The sequence below is a fragment of the Felis catus genome, chromosome C1 (assembly GCF_018350175.1).
Source record: "Felis catus isolate Fca126 chromosome C1, F.catus_Fca126_mat1.0, whole genome shotgun sequence".
Classification (NCBI taxonomy): Eukaryota; Metazoa; Chordata; class Mammalia; order Carnivora; family Felidae; genus Felis; species Felis catus.
In genome coordinates, this window is record NC_058375.1 from 143,751,092 (window position 1) to 143,778,475 (window position 27,384).

At 37.7% G+C, this 27,384-nt stretch overlaps 1 long non-coding RNA gene across 1 annotated transcript; it reads left to right on the forward strand.

Moving 5' to 3' along the window:
• On the forward strand, window positions 1–27,384 carry LOC123379151. The gene is made up of 5 exons (XR_006583207.1): window positions 1–2,055; window positions 12,537–12,661; window positions 18,522–18,698; window positions 23,457–23,594; window positions 27,087–27,384. It is a non-coding gene; the product is annotated as an uncharacterized LOC123379151 (long non-coding RNA).

Sequence of the window (27,384 nt, forward strand, 5' to 3'; positions counted from 1 at the left end):
TTTTCAGAGAGTTTTTTTTCTTTTTTTTTTTTTTTTTTGCCCTGAAGTATTAGATGGTCAGTGTGGAAAATAAGCATTACAGAGAGAAGTACAAAGGGGGAAAAATGACATTCATCATCCTAAAACTCAAAAACAACCCCTATTAACATTAGCTTCATTTCCCCCCAGATTTTCATATAACATTACTCTAATAGTACCCTTTATTATTTGTTTCATGTTATAAGTTCTCTTTATATTCATAGTTTTGTTTTGTTTTGTTTTGTTTTGTTTTGGTTATATAGCAGTCCATTATATCTCTAGCATGGCTTCTTTAAGCATTCTTATACTGCCCAAAATGTTAGATTATTTCTAATTTGCAATATTATAAATAATGACTTAATGAGCGCCTTTATGTGTAAATCTTTTCCAGACTTTTTATTTCCTTAAATTCCCAGAAATGAAATTACAGATCAAAATATATGAACTTTTAAAGACTATTGACATATACTGCCAGGTCTTGGATTATTCACTGAGATCAAAGTTAAATGGGAAGGCGCTGTATTCTAGGAAACCACACTTAAAGGCCATTGTGCTCCTTATATGAACTGACTATTATTAATTTTGATGAGCCATTTGCATTCCTCCTTTGTTACCTAAAACAGTATCTGTTGAGTTTTACCTAAAAGTGTCTTGATTGATCGACAGAGCAATTATAGTTTCTCCAATGAAGGTTTGCAAAACCAGTATATTCACTGGAAATGAGTCTTGTGCATTCATGCTTGGATTGTGTGTGACTTCTCAGATTTAGGATACTGATTAGGATAAAAGACCCCTTTTGTAAATGATAGTAGGCTTTTTTGGTTTTTTTGGTGCTATTTAAGTGAGGAATTTTAGTGTTTTATATTTGTCAACAGCATGTGCAACTATATGAGTGAGTGGGATGAGGGATTAATAAGAAAATCTTGAAGCCAACCTATTTTTATGTGTTTTCTAGTTTATAGAATATCATTCTATTTTCATTTTATTCTTATAACAGTTTTTTTTTTCAGCAGGCAAATTTTTGTTACCTAGAAATAAAATTTCTGTAATGCTTCAGTGATCATAAACCTTCAGGTTTAGAGGGAAGTATTTTTGATGATAAATTAGCCATTTTCCATAGCCAAGAATTTGATCACAACTATTAAATGCCATTAAATTAAATGGCATATAGTAATCTGCCATTATAATAATTAAAGAATACATATTTCACCAAGTTATATTTAAGTCTGTTCAATTCTATTATTTGTTTGTCTCTAGGTTCAATCAAAAATTAAAGTAAAATAATATAATACTCAGGATATTGTACTGGTTAATACCCTCAGATATATTCCCCCTTATCCACCTTTTCTGTATCTCAGGACATTCCCCAGTGTCCCATGCCCATTGGTGTTTCAGTCAAAGGCAGTGTTATGGACTGAATGTTTGTGTCTCCTCAAAATTTATAACTGAAGCCCTGACCCAAACGTAGCTAGGGTTGGAGATAGACCCTCAAAGGAGATAATCAAGGTTAAGTGAGGTCATAAGGGTGGGGCCTTGATGTGATAGGATTAGTGTCTTTTATAAGCAGGAGGCACTGGAGAGCTCTTTCTTGTTTTTTTCTCCCTCTCTCCCTCTCTTTCTCTCTCATTCTTCATGCCTAGAGGAAAGGCCATGTGAGGACAGAGCAAGAAAGTGGTCATCTACCAGCCATCTACCAGTAACTCACCAGGAATACTGATCTTGGACTTCTGGACTCCAGAACTGTGAGAAAACTGGCTGCTTTGTAAGCCACCCAGTCTATGATGATTTGTTATGGCCGCCCAAGGGGACTTATACAGACAGGCACTGGCCAAAGATTAAAGGACAGAAGACGGAAGAGAGAAGTCTGACTGGTTCTGCCCCTTTACTTCTGCATCTGTGGTGTCTCTAGCAGTGACTGCTTCACTGTAACTTGTTCCCTCACTCTGAGGTGCCAGTTCTGACCGAGATGTTTCTGCCATGGCTCTGGCTCCCTCCAGAGAGACAACATTACCTGCCATCGTCCCTCCTACCCTTGAGGTAGAAATGGCTTCTTTCTGTTACCTTACTCTTCTGTTTGTTCCTCAATGATTGAATCATCTGTGAAACAGTTTTTTTACACTAAATCTTTCTGGAGGGAAGACCTAGAGGGTTTCAACTTTTTTGGATAGAGTTTGACTATTATAAGGACATTTTGCATAATAAGGCTTATTCTATCAAAAATTAGAGTGAATCTTTTAGGTAATAATTGTTAGAAATTCCTTGCAATCTATTCTGACTTAACACGTTGGCAATGCGAAATCTCTTTCCCACTTTCTACTAAAGTCTCTCTTTTGTTTTTTTCCTCATAACTCATATACATTAAGAAAGCAGAACAGCAGGTTTAAAGATTCTTCTTACTTTTTTGTTATAAATATCTGTCAGTTTAAATTTAAAAAATGATGGGACCCAAATGATCCATGCTAAAATTGACTACTGAAAGACTCAGAGAAATCATGAACTCAGACACTGATTTTGTCACTCTGGTTGCTTCTTTAAGATCTCTGATGGTCCTTTAGATGATATATTAGGTGATGAGTTCTGATTCCCACAGATAATTGAGTCCTCTATCCCTAGGTTAAATTTTTTTCCCCCACAATTTAAATTGTGGGGGAATATTCCCTGGATAGAATTTGATTGCAGATGTCTATTATATTTTGATGAACTCATATCAGTTCAGTCTTCCAAAGCATTTTCTATTAGAGTGAAGCTGACCTTGTAATATAGTATCATACAGGCCACTGAAATGTCTCTCTTGTGTAATAGTAGCCAGTCACAATTGACTAGGAACAGCTTTGATGGACATCCACTGGAAACTTGTATGAATATGGTCTTCACTTATGATTTCTTTCCACAGGACCTTGAGTTTTCTATAGCATATTTCAAGTAAGGGCTACAGGAAACATGATATAAGATTTTAATTAAGACCTGACAGGTGTCTCATGGAGAAGATTTTCTATAGATTTCAATAATAAGTATAAAGTGTTTATTGCATACAATTCAATTTCATACTTCAATATTTATCAAAAACCTCTGAATACAGAGATGTGATGTGATGCACTTTCTTCTCAATTGCTGTGTATTTTCAGCCTTATTCTACTAAAACAAGTATTGTGTGATTAATATTACTCTACCAATAATTTAATTGAAACTGTAAAAATAATCTATAACCAGAGAAAATATGGTTTGACCTAAAATTATCAGCATTAATTAACAAATGCAGTGTTCCTTCCTTCTCCTTTCACATTTTCATCTAAACAGATAAGATTATTTTCTTACCTTATACTTGAGTTAGCAATGGCTTGGCCTCAGTAACCCCTCTCAACCAACCCATACATGACACTATTGTCACAAAGACCCACTGAGTTCAATTATCTGTTCAAATTTATAAATGTATAGAACCCTTTTCTTCTTCAGCTTTATTGTGCCTTTCATCCCTATTATCATTATCGAATAATACTTAAAGAACTGCTGTCCTCAAGTGCATGACACTGGGTTGGAGACTACTAAGGTGTATTCAACTGCCTCTGTCCCTTTTTAGTAAGAGAAATCTTCCCAACTGTTAACTAGTATAGAAAGAGAAGGTGAGAGTTAAGTGTCAGATCCAAACCATGCGTTCTGATGTGTTCTACCACACCAGCATTTTACTGTAATTCAAGTGTACTGTGTGTTTTTGTTCTGAGCTAAAACCAAGCTTGGGAGAAAATTTCATTTTCTACATTATAAGTCTGCTGTGCAAGAAATGGGAAAGAATGTCCCCAGGCAGTGTTAGAATGCTGCTTTCCCTTCTTATTCCAATTAGAGTTCTGGCCCCAGGTGACTGGGTAGGTGCAGAAACACGTGACTTGTTTTTGATTGACAAACCGGTGAAGCCAGCTGGATGGAGGGTTCCTGAGACTAAGTGGCGGATTCCTTTGCCTTCAGGGCTGGTTTTGGAATAAGCCCTTGCCTCCCGACTAAACAAACACTTGAATTCTTCTTTATATTAGTCAGAATCAGACTTAGAGTTGGAGAGCACCTGAGAGACAATTTCCTGAAGGCCAACATCTCTGGTAAAGCTTCTATAACAGACACTGTTTCCATCTCTGGCTGACAAGTTTTTGTGAGGATTTTATAACTTTAGGTTTGCAATTTCAGCCCTTGCTGTTCTTTTCGGCAGAGTTCCCCTCCAACTGTGCTGTGGATCAGACAAAAAAACATATATAGCATATGAATGTGTTTATTTTAGCCTTAATAAGTGAAATACATCGCTATTACACAGCAGTAAGTCATTTTGAGGTGGATATAGTCTCCTTTTCTCTTGTAAGTATTATCATTCAAGCCATAATGGAACTGTATTCTTTCTTTCTAACTCATCCAGAATCCTACTTTAAGTGATTCCTTGACCAGGCTGCTAATTTCCGACACTGTCCTTTTTCACAGTCTGCTGCAGAACAAACTTGGCAGCCAAGACTTGTTTCTTGAATTTCAGGCAATTATATCGAAGTACTTACAAGAAGGCTTGGGTTGGATGCTCCATGGACAACTGAAACTTAACCTGTGAAAAACTTAAGCCATCATTTCCCCAAACCCCACTTTCCCCAAAACCACTTTCTACTCTGTGGTATTCCTTAGTTCTGTGAATATCATCCTACATACCCATTTGTCCAAAAAAGAAATCTGGAAATTGCTCCAGACTTTCTTATTTCCCCATATGGTCAATGTCCTATACTTCCATTTTGCCATCTCAGCTGCTATTGGCTTAGCTTAGGTCTTCAACATGTCTTGAAAGAAAAGTATGCCAAGATACACAAATATGTGTGTGTGTTCACATTGTAACATTATTTGTAATGCCCAGCAATAGAGGATTTGTTACAAAGATTTATGTGTGCGTAATATCCCATGCAATGGAATACACTGCAGCCATTCAAATATTAATATGTATATATTTACATGTAAAGTTTTATAGCAAAACATGTTTAGTATGATTCCATTTATAATTAAAAAATACATACACATGTATGTTTGAGTAAACCTATTTTATTTTTCCTCTTTGGAAGAATATAACCTAAAGCTGACAATATGGTTATATTGGGGAGAGGAATGAAGGGTTGGGTGAAGAAAAATTTTTCTGTTTCTTTTCTTTGTTTTATATGATGCTCGAATTTTCTTCTTACATGTAGTTCTTCCTTAACCTCTAAAATTCCAATTAACTCATTTATATTATGATAACTTAGAAGGATTAACAAGCAAGGGACAAAGTTTTAACTCAAGGAACATAACTATAGGAGTAAAACACTTTAAATGAAATGAACGAGATAGGACGGTGGCTGGCAAGTACCAACATCTTCTTAAAAGTACTGAAATTGCATTAAAGTGCTGGCCTCTTCTCTGGAGTCCTAGAGTGGGCCCTATCTAGGCTTTTCCAGAGTCTAGATTTGAGCCATCCTCTGGAGAAAAAAACAGAAAACACAGGTTAGAAATGCTCAAGTTTTGTGTTGATACTGTGTGGCTGCGTAATTCATAAACACTGGTTAAGGAAATCTCAAGGGAATGTGTGGTGATTACTTGGAGTGGCTTTCTGAGAATAGTCAGACCCCTGAAGATATTTATTTGTATGTACTAAACCCTTTCAGAAGAACACCTAAGAGAAGTATCTACCCACTTCCTTCGTACCTTGCCGTGAACACTGATCTGTTGCTAGGTACTGTCCTATGGGCTTTATATATGTTATGTTTTTAATCTGCATGACAACTTTTAAATGAAATATTAATATTCCTATTTTACAGATTAAAAAAATCTAAAGGTTAGGGAGGTTACATAACTCTCCGTGGTTAGATAATAAGTATCAGAGCCAGGATTTGAACCCAGGTGGTTTCGCTCCTGACAGCTTAACAACTAATGTCAGTGAAAGAAATGTCTGGGTTATGCACTTGGATGAATGCAGGGTCCAGGAAACTAATATAAGTGAATACAAAGGACCAGGTGTAAGGTACCAAATAGAAAGTAGTAGGAACTGTGTGAACCAGAGAGCTGAGGGCAGATCCGGTGTTGTCAGACCTCCTAATTTTCTATGGGAAGTCAGAACCCAGAATGGTCACTTTATAGAGTTTACATGTTCTGGTCTTACTGCCCTACTTCGGGTTAGGGCTTGCTTTCTTGGGTATTTTGACACAGGATAGCCAAGTAGCTGGCTCTTTCCTAGGTGTAAACAAATGGCTACAGCCTGGGAATTTTCATGCCTCCTGAGCGACATACATTTGGTTGTCACACTGAATGGACATTCACCTGTGTTTTGTGAAGAGACAATTTGGACAACTTTCATAAAGCAGGTCAATAATTTTTTAATCGCAGTCTAAAATTTATGCTACTATAGAGTATGTGAGGAAAATGCCTGCTTGCCTGCTGGACTAGTGCTCAGAGAACAGACTTCACTAATGAAGGTCTTTGGAGACAAATCATCTCATCTCCTTCTATATTTTCCCAAACATCTGAAACAGCGACTATGATGAGCAATATAACAAGGTTGCAGCTCAGGCTGACAATGGGACATTCTCTCTCCCTTCACTCTTAAAAAATAAAAAAAGTTATTAAGCGCTTATTGAACTAGACACTTCAACCACATTATCCCATTTAACTCTCACAAGAACCCTGTGAGTGCATACGATTTTACACTGTTAAAATGACAAAGCCAAGACTCTGAATGGTAATTATGTGTTTTTTTAAAATCACCAAGGGGTCATGCAAAAACTAGTTGTGTATGACTTTAAATATCACTGCCTGAATTTTAGTTACCCTTTTTCTGCCTCCTAACTGATTTAATTTTCATTTGTATTGCACCAGCTCCCTGATGCATTTTCAGCTGTTTGCCACAATGGTATCACTGTCATTACTTGCACGCATGTACACCCATTCTCAATGACTGTGATCATGACCAGGGCAAAGTTTATGATTTCCCCCTGTTCTACACCCCGTTGAGGAGACAGAAACCCTGGAGTCATTCCTTGACACATCCATTTCTTTCCTCATCATATGTCTAATCCATCTTAAAGCACTATTGATTCTGTCTCCTAAATATTGTTCAACTACAAATAGTTCTTTCCATTTCAATGGCTACCATTCTAGACAAACCTATCAAATCTCACTTGCACCCCTGCACTAACCTCCTTTCCCCATGGCTTCTCTCAATGCATCCAATCCATTCTTCGCAGAGGGAGAGTCTTCCTTCCAGCTAGAGAGATATTCCTAAACTGCTAACACTGATCAAACCAATCCACTGCATGGTAAACTCAAATCCTTACTCTATTTAAACATTTTGGCAGTGGTTTCCCATCACTTTATTTTTTATTTTTATTTCACATTATTTTGTTTTTAATCATTTGCAATGTTCTGAAGATCACATTTAAACATTTTTTAAAGGGGCACTTGAGGGGTTCAGTTGGTTAAGTGTGTGACAGGCTCAGGTCATGATCTCGCAGTCCATGAGTTCGAGCCCCGCGTTGGGCTCCGTACTGACAGCTCAGAGCCTGGAGTCTGCTTCAGATTCTGTGTCTCCCTCTCTTTCTGCCCCTCCCCCATTCGCATCTCCCTCCCTCCCTCCCTCTCTCTCTCTCTTTCTCACTCTCTCTCAAAAATAAATAAACATTAAAAAAATTTTTAACATTTTTTAAAGACATGAAATAACGTAGTTGTTGTTTTGTTTTTTTACATACAACCACAGCTATAAAGTAGAGGAGGTTGAGAAGATAAGGAAAAAATCTGCTTCTTACATAGGATGGGGCAATCTATTACACAACACAATGTGAATCTATCCAAACAAGTTTGCTAAGAAACAGCTCTCGTGTTTCATGCCACAAATAAAACAATCTTCTCACTTAGAAAAGTCAAGACATCGTTTGGTTAATAACCTATTATTCCCCCAGTTTCACGTTTGTCCTCGTATAGAAACTGTAAATTCATGAGAAAAAGAAAATAACAAATTGTGTTATGGTATAAAAATCTTAGGAACAACAAGTTACAAATATTCAGTTTAAAAAAAAAAAACATTTTCCTTCCCAGTATGTAAATATCCAGTTAATAAAATAAACATAATATTCCAGGTATAGAAACACTAATAATTTGCTTATGAAAGGGTGTACTTGGTGGTAACATTTTTGTTTGTCTTAAGTATAAAAGCACTGTACCAAAAGAATCAGGCCATTGTTATTTAAAGTCTACTCCTTCACCCAGTTTCCTTATCTCAGTAGAAACTCATCAATTTCTATAGAATTTTGGCTATAGGACCAGGCCACAGGAAAGGTCTGAAATATCTAAAAGCTATTTGGTTGTAGAAAAGTGTTTTCTTGAGACTTGGAGGCAGTTATTTATCACTTTGCACTTAAAAGAATTCCTCCATGAACTTCTTTCCTACAGCCTTTAGAAAAAAGCCCAGGATCTGGGCTCTGGGAAGAGGTTGCTTCCAACTGGAACACCTACCAGGTGGGCATCCTTGCAGGCATTCTGCAGGTGGTACTGTTGAAGCTCCCTCGGCCTTGATCCTCTCCTTGGCCTCCAGCCTGAGCTGCTCCTTCAGGTGCTGCAGGACATTCACACTGGCCCTGGAAGACACAGCATTAGTGCTGGGCTCTGAGGGCAGGCAATTTCCCATCACTTTGAAGACAATGAACAAAATCTTTAACCTGACTTAAAAGTCCTACCTCAACCAGCTCTAGTGTACCTCCCACTGCTTCCCATGCCATGTGACCCCTTTCTCTTGCTTCAAAGAGAGGCAAAGCAAGTTAAATTTCCCCTGCTACAGGGCCTTTGCACACACTGTTCCTTCTTCCTAATAAACTCTCTCCCACCCACTTACATGGTTATATCCTACTCTTTCTTTTGACCTCAGTTTCATTTTTAAACTTTGGAAAAGCCTTTCCTAGCCCCCTTAACCTGATTTTCCTGCTGCCGATGATCCCATGCTTCATATCTTGGTTACAGAAAGTAATTTTCTACCTACTCAGATGATATAATCTCCTGGTAAACACTAAGCTTCATTTCATGGAGCCCTTAAAAATTTTTTTAATGTCTATTTATTTTTCAGAGAGTGAGAGAGAGACAGAGCACAAGCAGGGGAGGTGCAGAGAGAGAGAGGGAGACACAGAATCTGAAGCAGGCTCCAGGCCCTGAGCTGTCAGCACAGAGCCCCACACAGGGACTCAAACTCACAGACTGTGAGATCGTGACCTGAGCTGAAGTCAGTTGCTCAACCAACTGAGCCACCCAGGTGCCCCTCATGGAGCCATTCTTGTACGCTATTGTATTCCCAACACCCATTTCAGTTCTTGGAAAAAGTAGTTGCTTGTTAAATGTTTGTTGAATCAAATGGATAATTCAATGAATGTTTTTTTTCTTTATGCTATTCTCCTATAAAATACTAAAATGGTATTCCTTTATTACACTACTAAAAAGATGCATGAAGTTTGCTCCAACTATTTTAGTAAGCATTATCATCCTTCTTTGAATATCACACAAATTGTAAGTTCCATACTATTGGCATTTCCTTGTTCTTTCTATTTGTAAAGGAGATATGCCCCTTAAAATCAAGGGTCCTACTGTACATATCTGTTGATTTACCTACTTTACTGCCTTCCTCCATCTTATGCTACATCTTGTGCCACAAATAAAATACTGCTAGTTTAGATTTGGTATTAAATAAATATTATGTCAGGGTTTTTTAAAACTCATTAGAAAATTGGTAAAAAAAAAAGTTTGAAAAAACAACTGTGGTAGATTAATATCAATCTCTTTGGAATTTTATATGAACCTGACTTTGGAAGTTTAGATAGACTATGGCAAAACACAAAGAAACATTGAAAAGAGAAAAAGGCAGAAAAAATGTAACAGGCGAATGCCACCAGATGAATTAAGGATGGAAATATGAAAGTTGTATGGAATGGAACTTAAGGAAAAATTATTTGTAAATAAAAAGGAATAGTTTATATTGACTAAGATCCAGTCCACCAAATACTTCTTGCAGCTGTGAATTCGCATATACTGAATAATAAAAGATCAACACAAATATAGTACAAACTGACAGAAATACAAGGAGAAATTAAATAATAATAATTTCAGGAGACTTTAACCTAAAACTCCTAGAACTGGTTATACACACACACACACACACACACACACACACACAGGAACATACACTCACATGCAACATTCAAAGATATTCAAAGTAAGTAGAAATTAACCAGTAAGGGAGATTTCACATCATTTGCTAATGACTTTGCGATATTTATAGAAGTTCTTCATGTGCTAAGGTCAACAGAAGTTTCAATAACTTCCTAAAAGTACATATTATTAAAGCTGCATTGTCTGGAAATAAAGTAAAATAACTAGATAGCATAGTGAAAGGTTATCAAATCATTTGGAAAATGCATGAATTAATTTCTGAATAAATCTTAAGTTATAGATGAAATTACAAAACTGAATATATGGAATATGTGAGGATACTCTACTAATCACAAAAACATGATATTCAGAAGAAAATTTATTGTACATATAACAATTTTAAAATTAAGATACATTTAAATATATAAGATGAAAAGAACATAAAAGTAAATAAATAAAACATAGGTAACCTCTATCTCCAAAGACACTTGATGCCGATGGTTTTATGGTGAATTTTGTCCCAGTCTTCAAGCACCAGAAAACTTATTTATGCTGCTTTCAAACATTAAAAAAATATAGACACTCCCAAAAGTTGTTCTATGACGTTAGTATAATCCTAAAAAACTAATTCTAAAGTTCAAATCTAAGAGAAAATATTCTAGAATTGCCAAGAATATTTGGGGAAAAAATGAATTCTGACTTGCCCTAACACATATCAGAGTATAAGAAATAGTTATAGTAATTTAAGCAGTTTGGTATTTTTTTTTTAAATAGGCAAATGGATTCATTTGGAAGAATATATTCTAATTATCATTTCAAATCCACTGTGGAAATAGTATAAGATTTGAATATCTTTGAAAAGATATTGGGCCATAAGAGACTCTTAACTATAGAGAAGAAACAGGATTGCTGGAAGGGAGCGGGGTGGGGGGATGGGCTAAATGGGTGATGGTATTAAGGAGGCACTTGTGACGAACACTGGGTGTCATATGTAGGTGATGAATCACTAAATTCTACACCTGAAACCAATTTTACCATATGTGTTAATTTCTAATTAAAATTTAAATAAAAACTTGAAATAAAAAAAGAAAAAAAAAGAAAAGCTATTGGAATAATTTGGGGAAAGCATGTTAACATTCTACTTTACATCATGTCCAAAGAAATTCTGTAAAGATGAAAGATCTAAACGTAAGAATGAAATATAAAATAATTTCAAAATGGAAGGCTTTCTAACTAACACAGTTAAAAAGGAAAGATAAATGGGTATGACTTTTCAGAAATATAAAATTTTTATATGGGGCAAGACACATAAGTAAGTGATATGCTGAGAGAAAATATTTAACACATATATAAAATAACAAAAATCATTACTACTAACAAAGAGCATCTATAAATCAGTAACAAAAGGTCAAATAGAAGAGAGGTAAATTTGAGAAAGAAGTGTACAAGTGTCCTGAAAACACAACCTCTGCCATACTAGAACTACAAGTAATAAAAATTAAAATAGTTAGCTAATATTCTTTACCAAAAAGTTGATGAAAATTTAAGACATCTATAATATTCAGTACTAGCAAGGGTGTAGATAACAGGACATACCTATACTTTTGGTAGGTGTGTAATTGGTAAAACAAAACAAAACAAAACAAAACAACAACAACAACAACAAAAACCTTTGGAAGATATTAAATGTTCATACATTTCAGCCCAATTATTCCACTTTTAGCTATCTATGCACTAGAAATACTATAATGATGCATGTGGAAATAAGTGCAAAGATGTTCACTGCAATGTCGTTTAAGTCACAAAAAAATTAGCAACAACCTGAGTGTCTATACAGTTAATAAGGTGCATCCAAAGGTGATAGTAGGAAGAGGAAACACAAAACTAAATCCTAGTACAACACTGGTGCTGACCACATAGAATGAATTAGTCAGAATGGACATGGGCCATAAACAATTAGCACAAGAACACTGCTGCGTACTGGCTTGATTTCAGCCATGGGTACATCATTTTAGGCAGCTGCTTTTAAATTGGGACATATTTGTAGGAATTACACTTGAAGGGCACCCATAATATACTACTTAAGGGAAATAGTAAGTTGCAGAATTGTCTCCAGATACTTAACATGATTTTATTTTTTACAAAAAATTAAAAGAAACAGAAAACCCACTGTTTATGTGGCAGAATGTGCTGCATATACTTTTCAAAATATTTTGAAATATTTAATAATATTTAATTCATCACATATTAATATTTGTTATTTATCAGTTATTTACCCTTCATTGTATTTTTCTATATGCTTTAACCCTTCCTCTAACCAGCTGCTCTCTTTCCTTCTTGCCTCTCAAAAGGGATGACATAGTGGACAGAAAAGGAAAAAAGAAGAAGTTGAGTTTGAATTTCACATGTTTACTCTGCCAGAAAAAATGGAAATGACGCAGGCATGGAGAAGAGATTTGGAGGAAGGCACAGTAAGGTTAGAAGATGCCACCTTCATCACTTCCGTTATCAAAGAGAAAGGAGGAAGACAGTTGGGGGTAAACAATGAGATGTTGATAGAAGGGGGTTTGTGAGGAGGAGACTCCTAATCCCATCCTTCAGCCATCCTGGGGCAAAGCCAGCATAAGAGTAGGGCAGGGCAGTGACAGCCTTCGGGGGGATTTGAAGAACTGAAAGGAGGGTCCCTCTCCAGAGAGGTGGCTGTGTGGTGTGTCTGGGTAGATGGGTTTGAGTCAGCTTCACAAAGTTAGGACTTCCAGGGTGGTGCAGGAACCATGGTAGGATTCTTGTACATCCTGGGACATTCACAATTGTTATTGATGAAGTTTTCGAGTGATAGGAGGTCCGTGGGGTCCAGAGCTGACGGCCAAGAAACAATTCTTGATGACGTTTTTGGTGCAAAAAGGTGATTTTGTTAAAGCATGGGGACAGGACCCATGGGCGGGAAGAGCTGCCCTGGGGTTGTGACAGGTAATTCATTATATACCCTCAGGTCAGGAGGGAGTCAGGGATCGAGTAAGTCTCCAAGGAATTTTGGAAACAAGATTTCCAGGACCTTGAGGGGCTGGCTGTTGCTAGGGAAAATGCCAGTTGTTACCATTCAATAAAACCTCAGTCATGAGACCTTTCAGATGCATATCGGGGGCCATAGGCTTGGAGTATGATTGCCAACATATATCTTGGGGCAGATGAGATAAAAGAAGTAGATTTACAGGATCCTCGAAGTTGGGATAATGTTAAGCTAAGATTCCCTTTTGCCCCCAGCATAGTGTCATCCTTGAGGCAGCTGAGCTCCTAGAAGGAGTTCACTCTGCTGGTCTCAAAGACTTGTCACTGGGCTATAGGCAGTAAGGGAATTTAATTCTTCATTTGCCTTAGTTTCCCACATTACCATGGCAAGCACTTAAACCCCTTTCCTTTGTTCTTGGGTAGCTAGGAGTGTCCCAGGAATATCACACATACTCCACCTGGGGTGGGGTGGGGTGTGGTGTGCCAGCCTGTATTTTGCCCTCAGTTTGCCCTACGCTCCCTCATCATTATTAGTCCAAGGACAGCACAAACTTAATACCAGAAGTGACCTAACCTTCAGAGGCTCTGCAGGGAGGGACCTCGATGAGTCTACCACCCAGGATCCTGTTGGACAAGAGTCAAGAAACCTTGGCACTGTGTAATGTCACAACCATGTGCCCAACTCTGAGGAGGGAGGTGAGGTGTTCATCAAGGAGAAGAACTGATTCAACAGCATGGGAGCTCCTACAACATGCTAAGTGGTTGGGGCACCTGGGTGGCTCAGTTACTTAGGTGACCGCCTTTGGCTCAGGTCATGATCTCACAGTTTGTGAGTTAGAGCCCCGCGTGGGGCTCTGTGCTGACAGCTTGGAGCCTACTTCAGATTCTGTGTCTCGCCTTCTGTCTACCCCTCCCCTGCTCATGCTCTGTGTCTCTCTGTCTCTCAATAATAAATAAACGTTAAAAAAGATTTAAAAAAAGTAAAAAAAAACATGCTAAGTGGTTGTAGAAAAAGAAAAATACCATTTTCTGTATGCTTGCATTTGTAAAGCGAAATTTGTACCTGCCCTTACCTGGATCTCTGTCTTGTCTCATTTTCTTTTATTTATTAGGTTTTTACTTTAATTCCAGTATAGTTAACCTATTGTGTAATATTAGTTTCAAGCATACGATATAGTGACTCAACACTTCCATACAACACCCAGTGTTCATCACAAGTGCGCTCCTTTTTAAAACAATTTTTCTGATGTTTATTTGTTTGAGAGAGAGAGAGAGAGCATGAGCAGGGAAGAGACAGAGAGAGACAGAGACACAAAACCCAAAGCAGGCTCCGGGCTCAGCTGTCAGCACAGGAGCTGTGAGATCATGACCTGAGCCACAGCCAAAGTCGGATAATTAACCCACTGAACCACTGAGTGTCCCACAACAATGGCATGACTTAATCCCCATCATCTATTTCACCCATCCCCCACCCACCTCCCTTCTGAGAACCATCAGTGTGTTCTCTACAGTTAAGAATCTGTTTCTTGATATGTCTCTTTATCCTTTATTCATTTCTTTTGTTGCTTACATTCCACATATGAGTGAAATCATATGGTATTTGTCTTTCACTTCTCTCACTTTCTTTAAATCCAAAACCCTTATTGTTACCCCACCCCCCTGAGAATTTTTATGGAGCAGGTGGAGATTTTCACTTTTTTCCTTATAAACCTCTGTTATGATGATTTTTTTTTTACAATGGCACACACTTCTTCTGTAATTAAAAATAACAAAGAAAATAATAATTGACATACACTCCCATGCATCAAATAGTAGCCTAAAAGAAATATCAAATTTGTTATTCGACGTTAAATGTTTCCAAAGTAAGCATCCCTTTAATTTTTGGCTGCAAAAATCATTCATATTGTCTGCATCTAAATTTAATTGACCAAATAAAATAGACGAAGACTTTTTGTTTAAAGAAGACAGTGAAGGGGCGCCTGGGTGGCGCAGTCGGTTAAGCGTCCGACTTCAGCCAGGTCACGATCTCGCGGTCCGTGAGTTCGAGCCCCGCGTCAGGCTCTGGGCTGATGGCTCAGAGCCTGGAGCCTGTTTCTGATTCTGTGTCTCCCTCTCTCTCTGCCCCTCCCCCGTTCATGCTCTGTCTCTCTCTGTCTCAAAAAATAAATAAACGTTGAAAAAAAATTATTAAAAAAGAAGACAGTGAAATATGTTGGACCTGCTTCTTTTCATGCCCTACCACTGCTCAGCAATTGAAGCAACTATTAACTCGGCTTATGCCTATTAACGGCTGGATGCAGTCTTTCAGAATTTCCTTCCTAAGACAGCAGGGCAGAATCAATGGCAGTTTCAGTTCTCTTGAAGATTGATACAGGGTTGCAGTGCTTAGCAAAACCATGTGATCTTTTAATCAATCACTGAAATAAATCTATGCAACTGGTGTCGGGAACCAAAGTCATTTCACACTCACCTTCCCAATTCCCTAGAATCAAGGGAAATAGAATCCAAATTAGACTCACTGAGCCACACTACTGAGCCTCCACTCCCAAAGGGTTTTAATATTTGTCACTGTTCAGAAGCCTTGTCTTGCAGTAAAAAACAAACAAACAAACAAAAAACAACGGAGGCTGGCATATTTATCTGTAAATATGAGAGTGATGGAGCATCCCTTATGGTCCTGGCTCATAAATTGGCTAAGTCAGAATATTGTTGCATGAAACCATAATCCCCCATCACTGGCATGTAAACAGTAGCTACATCTTTTCATAGGATACTAGAAAGGTTTTGCAGAAATCTTATGATTCACTCTCCTGACTCATTTTATTAAATATAAAATTTAATAAAATATTTCTACACAGAAGATTCTTTTTTATTCTTAAATATCTTGAGGAAAGAAGTTTCTCTAAAAATATCATTTATAACCTCACCTTCTTTACTTCTAGGAATTTCTTCCACATAAAAATCAACTCTTGATTTAATCTACATAATAAGAAAGATGAGTGAACCAGCGAGTACAGAATGATAAATAACTTAAAAGTAATTTAACCTTGCCCTGAAGTATTGTGGGAGCATTACATAGTGAAGAACAATGCAATGTTATCTGAGTAATGTTTTTAAGAGCTTTTATTAGCTGACCCACCCCAAATTCAAGTGTGTGTCAAAGGAGTGGCCACGTCCAGTGTTTCTTAAGTTCAGGACCAAAACAGCATCTTAAATCATCTTCCTGGCCTCTGTGTTTGAACATGTAGCCTCTCATTGAACACTTTGTTAGTTGCCTACAGTCTCACTGGGTACGCAGGTAGAGTAAGCAGCAGAAATGTACATTTCACTTGAACAGACATGGCTCTCAGCATGCTATAACGTATAAAACCTGGGCTGAAAGCATACGGGGGTCTTCATAGCACATCAGGGGAATGGGAAAGGAATAGGAAACAAGGGACCAGAGTTGAGGAGCTAACTCCATGGCAACGTGGACTCCAAAATGAGGGGATCCAGGACTCCTCCAAATAGGTTAGGAGTATGGTTAACTTGAGTTTGAGCTTGGCTGTCGTGAGTACACAAAGCATGCACTGTAAATGTTGGGACAAAATAGTAGTAGTTTCGAAGCAGCATTATGCTTTATGGAATGAGGTGGGGGCATCACAATTCTAGATGGTCCTAGCAACTACTAGGAGCATATCCGAACAGAGTTCCAGTTCCCTGAGAGAGGAAAGGTGTGGCAGTGTGAAACGATCAGTCCAGCTCTACCACACATGCCAAGACATTTAGACAGAAGCCATCTGTGTAGATTAGACAAATAAGTGGGCTTCAGAGGAAAGGTTGTGGTTCTTGGGACAAAGATTCTCAATGTGTTGAGCATGCCAGATATTGTAAGATCAATAAGATTCCACCAGCTGGTCCCCAGGAAGCCACTATCATACTCTCTAATCAGCTCAGAAACTGGGCAGAAATGAGTCTTGTTAAGGTCTGAAGATTCAGCAGAGCTGAGGAAGTCATGAGCACCAGCTGTCTATGTTAGTTAGACATTTGGGACCCTCTCCCACCAACTACTGTGCTACCAGGTGCCCCAGAGATATATGACATAGATAAACCACAAGATTCCTTCTAGGAAGCATTTTTCTCCCTGATCAGAGTTTAAGACAAAATAATATGTTATTTTTAAGTCTAAGTTTAAAGATGATTTATTGTCATTTCAAAGCATATGCTACTTTGTGTTTTATAAATGGAAACCAGGTGAAATGTATCCTTTGAAAGACATTCTCTGGGGCTATGTTTAATCAAACTCTAACACCCAGATGATGGCGTTCCTGGCAGAATTTCAAAATAAAGGCCACTCTGAGGACAGAGCATGTAATTATATTATAGCAAGGGGTATTTACGCAAGATCCTAAGATGAGAATGCCAAATACAGTGACTTTGGAATACAGGACTGTGAGGTCACATGACTGTATGAAATTAGGTCAGGGCATTTTTAATAGTAAGTTGTGTTTAGTTTAAGAGTGGTGTCACCTGAGAAATAGACAACTTGCGTCTCATGATTTCACAAATTTTCTCCTTTTATTTTAAAGCATTAAACCATTAAGAAGACATTTTACCAATTTTAAGTGAATAACATTTTCTTTAAAAAAATTTTTTTTAATGTTTATTATTTTTGAGAGAGAGAGAGACAGAGAGCAAGCAGAGGAGGGGCAGAGAGAGGAGACACAGAATCTGAAGCAGGCTACAGGCTCTGACCTGTCAGCACAGAGCCCAACTAGGGGCTTGAACTCAGAAGCCGTGAGATCATGACCTGAGGTGAAGTCAAATGCTTAACCCACTGAACCATGTAGGCGCCCCCCCCCCCCCCCCGCAAGAGACTGATTTTTTTTAAATTTTTTATTTAATTTTTAATTTTTTTAAATGTTTATTTTTGAAAGAGAGAGACAGAGTGCAAGTTAGGGAGGGGCAGAGAGAAAGGGAAACACAGAATCCAAAGCAGTATCCAGGTTCTGAGCTGATGGCACAAAGCCTGATGCGGGGCTCAAACTCACAGACCGCGAGATCATGACCTGAGCCAAAGTCAGATGCTTAACCGACTGAGCCACCCAGGCGCCCCCAACGGGGCTCATTCTGATTCAGGATGTATGAGTGGTCTCCTTCTCAGTGAAACTTACTACATCCTCTCTTTCCAATGGGATGAACAGAATCAATCTGTTTTCAGAAAGGTGGTCTTCGTGTCTCCAGTGTGTGTGTGTCTACTAGGAATGTCCCTCCCATCTGGAAAGATCTAGCCTAAAACATTACTCTTGTTGGAAAACTAATTAAATTTTTTTTTTTTTTTTCCTTAGGAGGTAGACTGTGGTATCGTGGAAAGAGACTTTGAAATTTTGACAGCACACTGGCAAAAACTTCCTACCCTTCACATCAGGGACTGTGTTCTTTGCAGGGCTATGCAGATTCTGAAACACAATGCTATAATTACAGGCCTGGATTCTGTGTGTGTTCTCAAGCCTTGAGACATCAAGGTATTAAGTTTTCTTTCCCAGAATAAATGCAATGTTTCTTATATCTGATTATTTAGTGTGACAGAGACCACATCTTATGCTGCATTAGAAAGAATGATTTATCCATTAACACCTTTTTAGCTATATAGTAAGGAAACAAAATCCTGTTAAATCCGTGAGTCCATACCTCAGGGATCCTTTTGTTTTGGATAAATATGTGCCCCAAGCTAGCTTAATTTTCCTTTAGAGGCAGGGAGCTTAATGTAAGAACTAGCCTTTAAACTTGGAGAAAGCTGACAGGCTATGTCTGCACCTTCCTCAGTAAAATAATTTCAAAGTCATTTTGAGTGTAACTTCTGGACAAACCAATTAAGAGTGGTGCCTTAAAAAGTGAGATCAGAAACTTAACAATATTTATGGCCAAGATGTAATAGAAGATGATTTTAGCACAACGGGCAAGTTGTAAGAAAAGGCAGGCATCCGAGTGAGAAAAGAGGACTCAGCCTTCTGATTTGTACTCCAGGTCTTGCTACTTCTGCCAAAACCCTGTAACTCCAAATTCCCTGATCAGGCTGCTGCTCTTTCTGGCCAGACAGCAAAGCCTCCCGCCAGGTGCCTGCAGTCTTCTATCCAAAAGGGAAGAGTCAAGAATAATGAAAGCACAGGACTAGAAGGCACCTCAAACATCTAGTCTATTTCTTGAATCTCCTTTGTAACATCCCTCCTGAATGGGCATCCAAAAATGGAATTTATTCTCTCCAAAGGCAGTTCACTTTACATTTGTAAGGCTCCAGCTATTAGAAAAATCTTGCTGGTTAAGAGTTGACCTCTCTCTGTGTGTGGCTTCCTCTGCTCACTGTTGCCAATTTTCCTACTTGGGAGTATACTAAACACATATAATTCCTCCTGTTTATGTCAGTTCCTCAGATATTGGAGCACAGCTATTCTGTTATTCCTGAGGCTTCCCCCTCCTTTTCTTCAATGGTAAACACTGCTACCTACTCCTTTGACCGTTTTTCATTTAACTTGGTTTTAGAACCCTTGCCAGTATAGTTGCTTTCTTTGAATACATTGAGTTTGTTTACAACTTAAAAAAAAAATGGTATGAGGACAGAACCACTCTAAGATTGGAATAATCAAGAAACAGAATAGAGCTGGCCTCACACCTGCCCCTACTTCCATCAATGCAGGCTAAGTTCAATGTTTTTCTTTTCTTTTTTTTTTTGGTTATCTCAATATTCCATTGACTTGTCTAGCCCTTCTTTTTGAAAAACAGCTTACATCTTTTGTATTTGTGATCTGTATTTTCCCCATTCTATACGTGCACAGCTGTTTTAGACCCAAGACAGGACGTTGTATTTTCCCGGGTTAAATTTTATCTTGTTAAAGTCAGATCATTGCTCAAGTCTCTCAGAATCTTTTAGTTTCCAGGTTTAGTCAGTCAATATATTTTCCCTCTGCTCTTCAGTTTTCTCACAAATGAGAAGAGAAACTACCTCATAAGATGGTTGTAAAGACTGTGTGATCCAATACATGAAAAGTGCTTAGAAGGGGGACAAATAGTAAGGACTCCATAAAGTAAATTATAATTTTGTAAGCTAGTCTAGTGTACAAAAGTGTCTCATAACTTTAAAGGACATTTGTTGACATCAAGCAAATGAGCCCTGTTTTAGAATAAAATAATTTAGTCACAACTATATTATAAGCAGAGTTTCAACAAAAAATTGTTTAAGCAACATAAATGAACACTAGAGGCCTTGGTGGTTATAGAATTCAGGGAGAAAATCATTTTTTAAAATCTCTATTCATTTCCAAGTCAGAGGGCTATATAATTGGACAAGTTGAGGCTCATTTGAATTGCCTCCTAAACCCACATTCCCACCTCCTAGAACCATCTGCTACTAGCAAACTCTAGATCTACCAGAATGATAAATTGCTTTGCATCTCCTCTATGTGAAATCATTACTCAAAGCTGTAGGGGTGGATACAAGTTTTCAATGACACAGCACCGTGTGTGAAAAAGTTGAAACTTGCCCCACTGTCAATCTGACACCAGAAGAATTAGCAGGATAACATTCAGGAGGTGCTCTTGGTTTGTGATGTCTCAGATCCGGGTTCACCTCTTAGCGCAAGAACGTTTCAGCTATGTGACCTTGGAATAGCTACCAACCCTCAGTCCCTCCATTTTCGCATTTGTGGGAGTGGGATATTACTTCTAAAGATGTAAGGAGTTTGAAGTAACATATGTACAGTACCAACTATGGTTAATATTAGCAGCTATTAGTCATTGCTATGAATGGATGATGATGACAGTAATCAACAAGAACTTTTTGATGCCTACCAAGTTTCTATGAACAGAACTCGAAAATCTGCTATGTCAATAATACAATACAACTAGAAGACAATAGGAAGAAGAGAAGAGAGAAAATAGGACTATATTATACTGTGATTACATGCTTTGGAATCAGTGTGGAAACAAAATTCTCTTAAAATAATAACTTTTCATTTCTTAATTGAAAACATAGGATAGAAGAAAGTCAGATAGTCTTATAGAATGGCCTAATATTATGGCATATAATTTCATTGAAACGTGGAAATATAAAAAATTTATAACTTCATTCAACCTTTCTTTTTTTACCTCTCTCTCTCTCTCTCTCTCTCTCTCTCTCTCTTTTTTAAATGTTTATTCATTTTTGAGAGAGAGAGAAATGCAAGTGGGGAGGGGCAGAGAGAGAGAATTCCAAGCACACTCTGAGCTGACAGCATGGAGCCTGATGTGGGGCTCAAACTCACAAACTGTGAGATCATGACCTGAGCCAAAGTCAGATGCTCAACTGAGCCACCCAGGCATCCCTCATTCAACTTTTCCTAAGCGACTGATACCTGACAGGTAACCCACGCTCTAAAAAGACAATGCCCTTGGTGGTCATAAAACCTTTCTTATAGTACTTCTCCAATGTCTAAGCACTCTTTCTGAATCCCTTGAATTAAAATTGAAAATATTTTTATCTCAAAAATCATCGAATCATGGGACATTATTAATATTTTCTTTGTCTACACAACACATTAAGCATGAAATGAAACTCCATGTCAAAGAGTGAAGTTTCCACCTTTGAAAAGCTTTTCCTTATATCAATAGTCAATAAAGTCTTTGCTTTGTAGAATGGGGAATTAGAATACATTTAACAAATGCAAAGAATTCAGCAAAATTTAATCTCTGTATTATAATATTTGAGGTGTGCAATCTCATACAAAGGTAAATATGGGTTTAATTTTGAAGTAGATGTTTATCCCAAAGCCAAAGGAATATTTTAGTAAATTCTCCTTTAAAATGGAGAGTACAGAGGCCCTGGATGGCTCAGTAGGTTAAGGGACTGACTCTTGATTTCAGCTCTGGTCATGATCTCATGGTCATGAAATCAAGCCCTCATAGGGCTCCACACTGGGCATGGAGACTTCTTGGGATTCTCTCTCTCCCTCTCCCTCTCCCTATTCCTTTCCTCACTCCCCTACTTCTCTCCTTATCTCTCTCAAAAATAAGTAAAAATAAAAATAAAATAAAATGAATACATTTCAATTGTAAATTTTCAAATTTTCAGTATTACTATTTGGTTCTTTATATATTATTATTTTAAAATGATGTATCTTATATTTACCACGGTTAATTGCCTTGACATCCCTAAAAGTTTCTACTTATAAATCTTCTTAATGTTAGAGAACTTTAATAAAAGAACATTAAAAAAAATTATTATTCACTGAGAGGATATAAAAAACTTAGATATTTCATTCTTTTAAAATAAAAACCAAGCAGGCCTTGATACAGATCTCAATTCAAGTAAATCAGGGTAGTACATGTTTTACTGTGTCAGAGTGAGAACAAGATTTTGTAGACCACCGTGTAGAAGTATGCCCCCAATGGTCAAATGTTAAGGTGTAAAAAGATTACACACCAAATACCAACTCCCAGAAATTATAACCCAAAGTGGGATCAAAAAGCTGGGCCAGCTCTCTGGGTTAGGATGATTTCAGATAAGGAACAATTTAGAAACAGAATAAAGAAGGATTCAAAGAAAGGCAATAAAAATATCACATGTATTTACAGAGAAACAGCATTTCTAAGGAAGATGGGTCATGAGAGAAAGTCCATCAAAGTGAGTTTGTCAGATCAACTTGGAAACGCTAAATATTTTATCTATCCCATAGAGAGCGAGAAAGCTTAGAAGAGAAGTCCTGCAGCAAATAAATTTGGTTCATTTTGTTTAATAATTGATCATATTAAAGATTTTCTTAACATAAAATTTACCATCTCAAGGACATTTTTCTGCCCAGCCAGACCTAGGGTGGGCAAATGATTTTATTTTCATAGACAAATGGAGATGTCCGACGACTGGCTGAAATTCCTATCACTGGGTACCAGGTGGTGGCAATGCCTGCCCCAGAAATCCAGGCTACTACCCAGGGCTTGTGGAACTACATCAGCACAGACACAGAATCATGAAAGAAATGTAAAAAGGCTTCTGAGCCTTGCTGAAAGATAGTTGATAGAATAAATGGTTTTTAAAAGAATACTAAGAGTCAGGAGCTGTAGGTCCAATTAGTTGATTCTACCAGTGTCTAGCTGGTGTTTGTTCCTTTGAACTAGGTGAGAATCATTTTAGGATGTCCAGCAGCCCTGTTGCTTCTTCTGATAACAGACTGAATCTCTTCTGTGAGGACTCAGGGGCTTGTGGTTGAATAGAACTGAGCCTTCTTCCCTGTGTTCTCTCCCTCTCACCACAGGAATGGCAGTGACCGAGGACACCCTGCTTCCTCCAACCACCCCAGTCACAGAGATTTGTTCAGGGATAAACACATGGTCCAAACTGGGCTAGAGTTCGCCCAGGAAGACAGTTTCTTTCTGCTACAGTCATTAGACGGGTAAGATGTGAGTGTGGGCTTGGGGGGGGGGGTCTTTTTTTATTCCCCTTCTCTCTCTAGGTGGAAGAGCTTTGCTGAAAGAAGCAGATTGTGGAAGAATCAGAATGGCATGATACATCAGCTTCTTGTGCAGCTGAAGTAGCTGTACCCTTGGTCTTGCAAGTCCCCTGAGTCAGGAAGTTCAGCATCTTACTTAACCTTCGCTTGAATAGGGTTTATGATGATGGCAACTCACAGAGTCTCAATTAACGTAGTGCATTCTGGGTTGAACGTTTTGTAAATTTAGAAGATATTTATGTTACTCAGAACAAGGATACATTCTTTTCTTAGCTCATTTATGAAATGTCAGGCAGGGAATTTCACACTTGATCCTTTTTGTTAATTATTCAGGCCTTGAAAATTCATGGTGGGGGAAATGAATAAAACATGTATTCCCAAGCTGAATTTGTAGAAAAATATAGGTAGCCTCAAGAAATTCATTTGGAGCTCTTTCTTTAGGCCTTCCATATTCATGCTTATCTTGAGCTTGAATATATAATGTACAGTGAGCCTTATGTATGCTACCTGAAGGCATGGGAAAAAGTCAAATTAAGTTGTTTGAGTAGTCCAGGCCTTCACATTAATTATAGAGAATAGAGAGTACTTCATCTGTAAGGGGAAAAGTCACAAGTATGTGTATCTCATGTGTAACTAGATCTCCATAGACACAAATCAAGCAGAAGACAGGATGGGATCACAGAAGGCCTCTTTAAATTCCATGATACTTTGCACTCACCTTCCAAGGTCTAAGTTAGTAGCTAGTGCAGAGGCATGCCTATACTAGCTACTAAATAATAAATATTTATTGATGATAAAGATAAGAAGATCAGGCAAGGCTTCTTTGACCTTTGGATATAAGAAAATTGAGCTAGCTATATATAACAGGATGCTTGCAATAGTGAGAGGCTCTGCAAAGGAGAGAGAAATGGAGGAGGAATTAACAATTTTTCACATTCTTCTTTCATTGCCTAGCTCTTTCACCTGGTAGTCTCTGATCCTTTCTTAAGTCTTCTAAATGTACAATTTCCTAGTTGCCATTTTGAGAATTCAGAATCACCTGTAAATTTCTAGAGACTTAATAGGTTCTTCTTGTTTTCATTGATCTTCTTCAAATTTAGGGTCCTTTCTCATTTCTCTTAACTTAGCATTTAAAGATTTTTAAGCTTGTGCAATATATAATCTTTGACTTTTCTGTCCCTTGGGGTTTTAGTTTTCTTTTTTTCTTTCCAGTTCTTAGATGAAGATTGAAACATATATGTCAAGATAGAGATGTATTGTAAGACTCTAGGCACCTTGCATAAATCTTATTCACTCAACATTTTGGGACTATTGCAACTTTTCTATGCGTCATTTTATTGCAAACAGATAGTATAAAACAGCTGGAGAATATGTGATGCTTACTTATAGTCTGCAGTAGAATGGCTATGTTTCATCAGTATAAAATATGGGAGACAGAGTATGTGAGTAAGTGCACGTGCACCTGCCTTAATCAATACTATTTAGAATATGAACTACATGATCCTGCTCAATTTATAGGAAAATAAATACAGCAAAAGAGACACTCCGTATCCCAGAGGGATTCTTTTCCCAAAGTAATCAGACATGTGGAGTCTTGGTCTGATAAAAATCAATGACTCTTTCAGGGCAGTATATCTTTAGATGTGGGTGAGGGATGGAGTATATAATGAAAGAGGAATTGGTGAGGGCAGAAGGCAAATATGAAAAAAAATCTGATGAGAAAAACTAACATTTTCTCCTTGTAATAAACTGTGCCAACATGGAGGCTATAGTGTAAATATGTATGTATATTCATATCACTCTGAATTCCAGAAATAGTAAATAGGAGCAATTTCTTTATTATTTGACTCTTTGGGGTAGTTCACATTCCTTCCCTCCTGTGTGTTTATCTGTGCCTGTGTTTTATGGCTCAAATGAGTAAGAATCATCTCATTGTCTCAGTAATAACTTGTAACGTATCATGTATACATGAGTGCTTGACAAACACTATCTGTTTGACTGGTGAGTTTGGAAAATATTACTGTATAATGGAAACTAGTTTTACAATGGGAGCAGGGCAGAGTTTTGTTCCAGCATTATCACAGATAGCTTGACCTTTAATGTATTGATCACTTTGTGCCTGCATTTACCCACTCAAAAAATATTTCAGCAAACCAACTCTTACGTATATCTAGGGATGGAAAGGCCCTTCAAAAAATAATAAGTAGATCAATGAGTATATGCTTTTTTTTATTCTCATTGAGTATATATTATTTAGGTTAGAAGCAAGCCACTGTTGGTAAGCTTACTGAGAAGTATTTAAAAGTGCATCTAGTTATCTTTGTAACAGTTCTTATAGAAGCTCCCTCTGAAATCTTTTGACTTCTTCAAATATAAGTAGTAAATTTAGACTATTCTATTATGATCACCATAAATGATACATGACTTGCTAATAATATTACCTACTTTATTTTTTCCTAAACTGTACTTTCCAAGAATTTTTAAACCTAAGCTGATGCGATAAATTTGATCCTAGACTTTGAAACATTTTAAGCATCTAAAGCAATACAAAAATATTTGGAAAGGAAGACTATGAGATTGGCCATGGAAGCAATTAACCATTGAGCATTTAAATTCAGAGATTAGGAAACAATTACTCTTGTTGGAACTGACTTTAAAACATATCCCATTTGAGCTATTGTGCACATATCTAAATGGGATTTGGCAGGTGGATAAAAGATTTGTTGATTCCTGTTTTGGGGATTGCTGTAGACTTGCAGCTTCAACAGGCTTTCAAACTAGGTTTGAATCTTGCAGAACAAACTGAACCCTGGAATCCTTTCCTGGCATTGCAAACCCCCCCCCCCCTCCAATGACAATTATAATAAGCCAAGGCTAACGAAGGCTCTAAACTGCAGGTGGAACAGCTGCTGTGTGCTGTCACAGAGGCTCAGAGGGGAAAAATGCTTTGGGGGAGAAAAATTGGCTGTTGATTTGTCTTCAAACACCCAAGAAGTTTCTGTAAACAACAGCACGTATTATCCTGAATGTGCACGATCTAGACAAATCGCTTGCCAGTTGTTTCCTGTTTTTGTTCGATGGGCTTGCTTTCATTGTGCCATCCAGTGAGAATATAGAGATCAGGAATATTTAAGGCACTGGTGAGATGACGTGTACTCCATCAGTTTATAAACTGCTGTCTACCCAGGCCTGGTTGGGTGTCTGAAATTTTGCTTTGATTATTGCAAGTAACACATTATGAGTCAAAGAGTACTTGACTCTGGGCAATAACATTTCTATGCAAAGGACCAAGATTGCAAAGATAAAATATATTTCTAAGGTACCTCATAAAGAGATGTATGGAACATCTTAATGGACAAGGAAATGTTAAACAAGCTAATTCAATAGAACCATAGAATTGGAATGTCCTTATAGAATTCATCTTTTTCATTTCAGGGATGAGGATACTCATCTACTCAGAGACTGGAACAAAGCTTTCCTGCATCATAGTCCAGTGTGTCTTTCCCTTTCCACTCAAAATTAGTGCAGGAAGACACAGTCACAGGACTGACTCTGGATCCAAGGAGAAGTTAGGATGGTTCAGAAATCAATAATCAAGCACAAGACCTAAGACAGGTGGATGACCTTTATATTTTGACTTCCCTCAAACACCCTTAAGGTGTCCAGAACTCAAGTTCTTAATACATTTTCAGAGAGAGTGGCAAGGTCTATATTAAAATCCTAAGAAAAATAA